Source organism: Octodon degus, unplaced genomic scaffold, assembly GCF_000260255.1.
Source record: "Octodon degus isolate 3935 unplaced genomic scaffold, OctDeg1.0 scaffold00155, whole genome shotgun sequence".
Taxonomy (NCBI): Eukaryota; Metazoa; Chordata; class Mammalia; order Rodentia; family Octodontidae; genus Octodon; species Octodon degus.
The window spans coordinates 2,788,456-2,796,148 of NW_004524731.1; the positions used below are offsets into that span (position 1 = coordinate 2,788,456).

Below are 7,693 nucleotides of genomic sequence, written 5' to 3' on the forward strand. Positions count from 1 at the left end.
ATCCCGCGGCCCTCAGTCCTCATTAGTTATTTATTATCCCTAAAATGCAAGATGTTGGCTTTCTATGGAATAATTTAGAGGAACTACGTTGTAAACGCTCCCATAGTAGAAGGCCTGCGATAACAAGAGTTTACTGACAATTTCTTCCTACAAGAAAATCAGCCAGAGAAGGCAATTATTTGAGAATTATCTGTTCCTGTTTGTCACAATGGGCTCATTTTGATTGTAGAGGAAATTTGGCAAATAATTCATAATATTTGTGAAATACAACTGTAGAAATTATGTTCAAGCCATATTCAGGCATGTGTGAGTGGCATGGTCAATAGATACGCTGTGTCAACCTGAGAAGTTTAAAAGTTTGAGTGACTCCGCAGGGGCCAGGGTCCCCTCTCTGTAAACATCCGGAGCGCAGAGGAGGGCAGGGCAGGGGACTGAGGACCGGGTGGCTCTAGGGCAGGCGGCCCGCGAGCAGTCAAGGGAGGGGAGGAGGCTCGCTCTGCTGCTTTGGCCTCGCTGTGTTCACTGACCTCTGCCACCTCACAGGGTTGCCCCGGTGCCACGCCACCAGGCCTCACAAGGCCAGATGATTGCAGACTACAACTTTCACGAACTTTGAGCTAAATAAAACCTTTTCTTCCTTAATTGTGGGGTGTCAGACATTTTGTCTCAGCAACAAAATCAACGTAACTAAGACAGGGAGGAAATAATAGCATTATGCATTTTGTGCATGGACTTGCTACTAGAAATTATAGTCTGAATGTTGGATAAAGAGACAATGCTAAAAACATTTCTGACTTAAGGCACAATAAATTATGTTGGATATAAATAAATCTTCCTTCCTTTCCTTCTTCAGCTCTATAATAATTATGGCAGATAGCACCTGTGTGCCAGCTTTCATTCCAAAAGATTAGGATTACAGAAATTTAAATTCTGATGGTGTTGGAGAGTTCAGTCAGCTAAACATTGCTTCCTAAAGTGGGTTCTATTTCTGCCACAAGGTGCAGAGCTTGTCTTGTAACGCCAGAGTTAATTCTCTATTCAGCACTGAATGTGGAGGAAATCCATGCTGGAACCATTTTGAAGATGTTCAGGAGAAAATAATATTCATTCACTATCAGCGTTGCTATTGGTGCATTTTTCTTTCTTTTTTTAAAATGTTTTTATTGAGAAATAGCAATGAAACAGTTTCACAACTGATTACTAGCACATTTTCAATAATTAATACATTGTATATTGCTGTCTTAGTGGTTATTCATTGTACAAGATGCAGACCTGATATCCTGTCCAAACACTATTAGAACAAATCTCTCTATTCATTGAATTAAGAGAGTGGAGCTATATATCTAGCCAACTATTTTGAATATACAGATACAAAATGGTCGTTCATTTGTATCCCCTTTTTTGGTTAGTTTTGTCAGAGAAGGGCATTCCATTGACATTTAAATACTGTAGGTGCATGACTTCAGCAAAATATCCCAATATAGTGCACTAGTCCATAATAGTAGTGGGTTTCCCGTAAGACTGTCAATATCTGAAGTTGCTGACTTGAGCTTTTTGCAGCTCACAGTCTGCCTTCGTGTCAGGCTTTTGTATTTTGCTTTTGGCTTTTGAGCCATAAACTGCAGTGTATAAGAACAAGAACAGACCCAGAAAAATGAGAGACGAGGTACAGAGGGGCTCCTCAGGCTGGCTGCGCTCCAGCCTGTGGCTTCCATGGCTGCTTCTGCAGGGTGTCTGCGTGAAGTGCTCGCTGCCACTTTTACACAAACATCTTGCAGGAGAGGACAGACACTTGTGTTCCATGAGTGTGCCTTTGAGTAACAGATTTCTGTAACTTGCTCCAGTGCGTGACATTTATTCCGTAGGGTGTCCCCTTGATTTGGAGTTTCTGTAGTTGAAAAAATAGAACTTTTTCTGTTTTATTTTTAAAACACAAATCAGTGCCATTGGTTTTGTCAGACTCAGTGTTGAAGTTAAATGACATTTTTCTAAGATTCTTTTTCATGGCTATTTAAGTACTTTACAGTATATTTAAATGACATAATCAGGCAAGCTTTATGCTACTTCGTATAGCAAGCTATTTATTCATAACAATTTAAGTGCTTTGTGGCATATTTAAGTAGCGGTCACAAAAGCTTTGTGTTTATTACTTCACTTGGTACAGCTACCACTGATAAATCAAAATCAAAATCGCTAGTATTTACTGTCATATTGTGTTGCCCAAGAGTAAGGTGATAGATTTTGCAGTTTTAAAGCACTTTTATTAAGGATACTAGGTTTGCAATGCAGCGCCTGTGTGAAGTGTTACATTTGTTTACATACAATGTCTTTCAAGAACTGAGTTTGCAAAGTCAATGAAGTTAAAGATAGCGACAATATTTGCCATGACAGTTGATGACGGGCCTGAACTTTTTGGTTCTGTTCTTGATGCTTATTCTCTCCATTGAACCCATATTTTCTCACCACATTTACTTATCTGTGCTTCACACACAAGCATCCTGCCAGTTTGCAGACTGAGCAAAAGGAGTCCGAAACTTCTCAGCTTCTGAAGTAGATGAAGGAGAGATCAGAATGGGCTTCAAGTCTGGTGTCAAGCTCTCTTCCCACACTGCCCCTCAGGTAGGGAAGTGGGAAACCCTTTCGCAATGTCCCTAGCATTTAACATAGAAGTATTTTTATATTAATCTCATGTGAAACTGAACAGTATTTTCATTTCTGCATTTTTGCACATTAAACTGCAATTAGATTTATAAATATTAAAGAACTAACAATAGTGTAGACAATAAGAAACATGGCACACATCTACATGATGGTATTTATTTGAATTTAATCTCTACCAGAGTATTTAAAAATAAAACCTAAATCAAGTTACTGTCACAGATTGCCTGGAGTTTGAGGCCAGCTTGGGTGACACAGTGAGTTCAAGTATGGCCTGAACTGTGCATTGAGACCAGACTCAATACAGGTAACAATCTCAGCCATTTGCTTGCTTTCCGTTTTTGCCATTTGCTTTCCTATTGCCTGCATTTGGTTTGTTTGAGAGACATAAACTCCACTATTACTTGAGATTTTTAAATTACATTACATTAAAATTGTAGGCAGAAACCTTACTTTCCTCTAAGAAAACCAAAACAGTAGATTTCAGTTGCATAGGCAAGAAGACTAGGGGTCCTCATGGCTCCTGGACCTAGGTGTCTCAGAAGGACCCAGGTCCTGTACAGAGTGGCCCAGGTGTGCCTTAATACACCATAGTTTCTAAGATGGAATTTGGATTGGGCTCTTTAGATTTGAAGAAATGTAACTTGCTTGAGATCATTGTTGCTGCCACCTGGACGGGTGGGTGGATGACAGACAGACAGACAGACAATAAATGATGAACAGACATAATTTTATAATGTGCCTCCTAAATATGATGGCTGTTAACCTGTCCACATTGAGCCTAGATTTGGGCAATTTATGTCATCTTATTTATGACACAGTGAAGAGAGAAGTCGTTACAGAAGAGTGTTGCTATGCTGGTACTTCATGCATTCGAGCCCCAGCTCATGACCACTTCTATTGGCAAACAGCTCATTTCATAAATAAAAGCATCTGGTGAAATGTCGCTCTGGTCCAAGAATTCTGCATCAGATAACAGACACGCTCATGGCTGTTTCCTACACAAAAACAAATGCAGCTCTATTCCCCCAAATTATAAAGTGAAGCAAGTTCAAAAGCCAAGATGCTACTAGAACTTCTTGTGTGAAACTTTTCCTCCCTGGAAAACTGAAATTTCTTAAGCATTCCTGTAGAACATTAATCTATGGAGCAGCGCAACTGTTGTTCACATCGTCGGCACAGACGCCGCTAAGAGCCCCATGTGCACACATGCGCCCACGTGGCCCCACATGAGCCAATATGCCAGGCTGCACGCAGGGCTGTAGGCAGAGATCTGCACAGCCTGACGCAGTATGGTGGAATTCAGGGTGGGGTTTGAAGGACGAATACTGGTTTGGAGTTGACAGGATTTCCTCAGTTTCAAAGACCTCTATGTAGAAATGCATAGAGGCATGAACATTGGTGGAGACTGATGGAAAGAACAGAGAAGAGTGGGCTGTCCTTGCCAGTAGGCAGCTGGGATTTCAGAGATGGAGTGGGCCAGATGTGCAGAGCGGGCCGGGGGAAAGCGAGCTGTATCTGCCGGATGCACGGGAGAAGGCAGAGCTGGTGGGCACCTTACCGCTAGGGCGCAGGATCAATCAGTGGACAAACAAGCAAACACAAGCCTGCCGCCCCCAGGGCAGGTTGGGAGGGAAACCCAAGAGCAGCTGCACCTTCGGGTGGGTGGCTGTTGAGGAGGCATTGGGTCGGCCAAAGAGAACCTCACAGGACAGGCAGGGAGGCCATTCCTCACGCATCTTGTGAAGTCTTCTGTCAGGATGACACAGGCACGTGCTGTCCTTTCCACACCAGTGTGGCCAAGGTGCCACACTGGAGGTGAGTAGGTAAGGGCAAGCTGTGTGGAGGAAAGAAACAACAAGTAAACCCTTCATGGGAGAAAGGAAGCCTCAAGTTAGTTTTTCTCCTGTTGAAAGTTGAACCAATTTGGATCACACTCATATTAATCAGTTGATAAGACTGTGGATGAAAATTATTTTTGTGTTCTGCATCGTCTTACATTAAACCCTATTTATGAAAGATCTTTGTACTCATGGGATCTCTTTTCTAAGTATGGCACTTGAATCCTGTCCACATTGTGAGGGTCACGTGTCGCTCACATTTGACTAGAACTCCACTAAGGAACAAGTTGCTTTCCCAGCAAGCCTAAGTCCTCTACGCTGGCGGGTTTGGCTTGCTTTTTGCATTCAGGTTTAGAAAAGGATGCTGTTTTGCAGCCTTGAGCTTGTTACATCTCCTGATCATTTCAGCATAAGAAAAGTACACACTTCTCAATTGTTTCCAAAAGCCCAAAGCTTTCCCCCTTCACATGGCGGGGCAGTCCTGAGGGCAGACACATCTCCTGACGCGGGAAGGCGCTACTTCTACCGCTACATCTTCCTTTCATATCAGACCTGCCACTCTCCTAGTTTTAGCTGTGTTTTCATTAAATGAATCATGTGACAGTAGGGGAGCTTCATTGTTCATGTCCTCATGTGCTGCCAAGGAAATAGAGTGGGCTTGTTAGTGTCTCAGTAAGAAGAGGATCCAGCCTCCTCCTGATGGAGCTAAAATCACTAAAGGCCCAGATGTATGGGCAGGGACACAGCGTGGCTGCACAGCACTGCCTGGCAGCTGTGAGGTCCTGAGTGCGATTCCCAGTGCCACAAAAAGAGGCCCAAATACAGATCTGAAGTACTATCATGTGGCAAAATTGAGATATTTAATAGCAATATCTCAGTTGCTTTAAAATTTAGAGGGAATAGTGAAAAATACAAATGGATATAATTCACCTAGCATATGTTTTGGTGTGCCTATAATTAAAGTGTATTGATTATTTTAAGAATACTTGTTTATCATGTAATTATTTTTAATATGTTGTAGTTACAATGTTTTTGTCACAAATAAGATTGTTATTTTATTCCTAAGAATACTTGAATGTATTAAAACTAATTGTGCAGCAGGGAAAAATTTAAAGGTGATTGAAAGGGCTAAAGATAACAGGAATTGATGCAAACTCAATTTAAGTATTTTGTAGCTCTGATTCTCTCCTTGCCATTGTGCCGCCTCTTTGCAAACAGATGAGAAGGAACAGCTCTTAGTCCTTAAATTATTCCTAGAACACAAGAAGCCTCTCTTTTTGATTGATTCTTGAAAATTTTTTGAAGACAAGTTTATCTGCTCCAACACTTCCAATCGATGGCTAATTGAGCCCGCCCTCACCCTCCGGAGAGCGGCGGATGCCCGCTTGATTGCTTGCCGTGTGGAAGCACCAGGAGTACAAAATGACATGAAGCAAAATGGCAATTTGTAAAAGGCCAAAATTCTCCACAGATCTGGCAACTTCAGATTGTCAGAGCCTCACTCACTGGGCTGGTATTTTTAACTGAGCTTGTGAATATGGGAAGGATGCGCTTATGTAATCAACTCCAGTTATTTGAAGGTATGTTGACAGCATGCCTGGAGCCTCTGGATTTGTGCAGTTTAAGGAGTTCTGAGTTATTTTTGATCAAGGCTCATGATAGATCAAATTCTATAATTTTTTATAGTTTATTTTTGAAAAAATTATTAGAAAGATAATTGATGTGACCTGACATACACTGTATTTCCTTTCCTACCACCCTCTCTTTCCATAGTGAGGCAGTTCCATTTCTCAATGAAAATGTCCTTCAGATGTCAGGGAAGCTGCTGATGGGCACTGGCGGTCTTAGGTCACACTGCTGCCAGAGCCCCAGCGTCTTCTGCCATCAGGAATGAGAAGGGAAACTTCCCAAACGCCAGTGTGCGGCACAGAGCTCCTTCATTCCTCAGGTTAATAGCAGTGCTCGCGGTTCATCTAGGAAATCCTTCACTAGCTGGCAGCCACGGCTCCAGGAAAAAAAAGCATATATATAAATATATATATTTCCATCAGGAGTCCAGCAGTCTCAGTGGCATTCCAGATATAATGATCAAATCATAAATGTTTGCCATGCTTGGGGTTTGGGAAGTTTTGAGTCTAAGCATCGAGCTTTCTTGCTCCAATAAGCCACCTGCCTTTTCATGACAAAACAAGCCAGTTGAGTGGGCAGCCAGAAGGGTGAGCCCCTGTTAAATGGCTTTGAATGAGTACACTTGTCTTTGCTTTCAGCAATTCGTAGCAAACTCTGAGTACACATCACTCGTTCCTATGCATGAAACACATAAATGCTCAACACTCAGAAATGCGAAATAGCTGTTATCAACAGTTGATTCATTTAAATTAAAAATATTTAAGAAATTCTTATTGTACGAATCTTTACTTTTTATGTCTGAGGGTCCTGTTTTTTGGTATGTATTTAAAAAATACTTCCATGTAGCAGCAATGGAAGAGTATATTTATACTGCTCAATCTATTTGCCTACAACAGATATTTTTGAGTCCTTTGAAATATGTTCTGTTCTTTTTAAGTAAAGCAGAGTGCATATTATAGAAGACAGACAAGAAGTGAAGAAGGGACCAGAAGCAGGAGGCAACAGATGTGGCCTAGGCCACGGAGGGCGCAGGGTCATGTGGCTGGGGTGGACGTGCTGGAGGTCCCTGATCCCCACGTCCCTAATTATGAATACACTTGGTGCGCCCAAAGCAGACAGCACTGATGCTGCAAGAACCCAGCAGCCATGCGGGCGGGGCAGAGTGCAGTGAGGAGAGCAGCGCTCTCACGACTGAGACCGCAGTCGGGTTACATGAGCGCGATCTCATGTGGCAGGCTTCATTCAGGGAGCCGCGGAGCTCCTGAGACCCAGAAGGGAGACTTTCTATCTGTGCAGGGGGCAGCAAAGCGTGTGGGGTGCCTCCCTGAAGGGCGCTGCCGTTGTGGCATCGTCGCGCCACAGCGACATCATCGTGCCTATGGCGGCATCGTTGTGCCTGTGGCTCCTCCCTCGTGCCACGCCACGCCCCCCTGGCTTCTCTTGTTCACTTCTTATGGATGTCTTTCCACAAGGCGTTTAGACTCAAAACTTCCCCAACCCCAAGCATGGCAAACATTTATGATTTGATCGTTATATCTGGAATTCCACTGAGACTGCTGGACACT

General features: G+C 42.8%; 1 protein-coding gene across 1 annotated transcript in view; it reads left to right on the forward strand.

Annotated features, from left to right (window-relative positions):
- Csmd1 (CUB and Sushi multiple domains 1) overlaps positions 1–7,693 on the forward strand; it is a 1,642,653-nt gene that overhangs the window by 23,499 nt on the left and 1,611,461 nt on the right. The gene's annotated exons all lie outside the window — the stretch shown is intronic.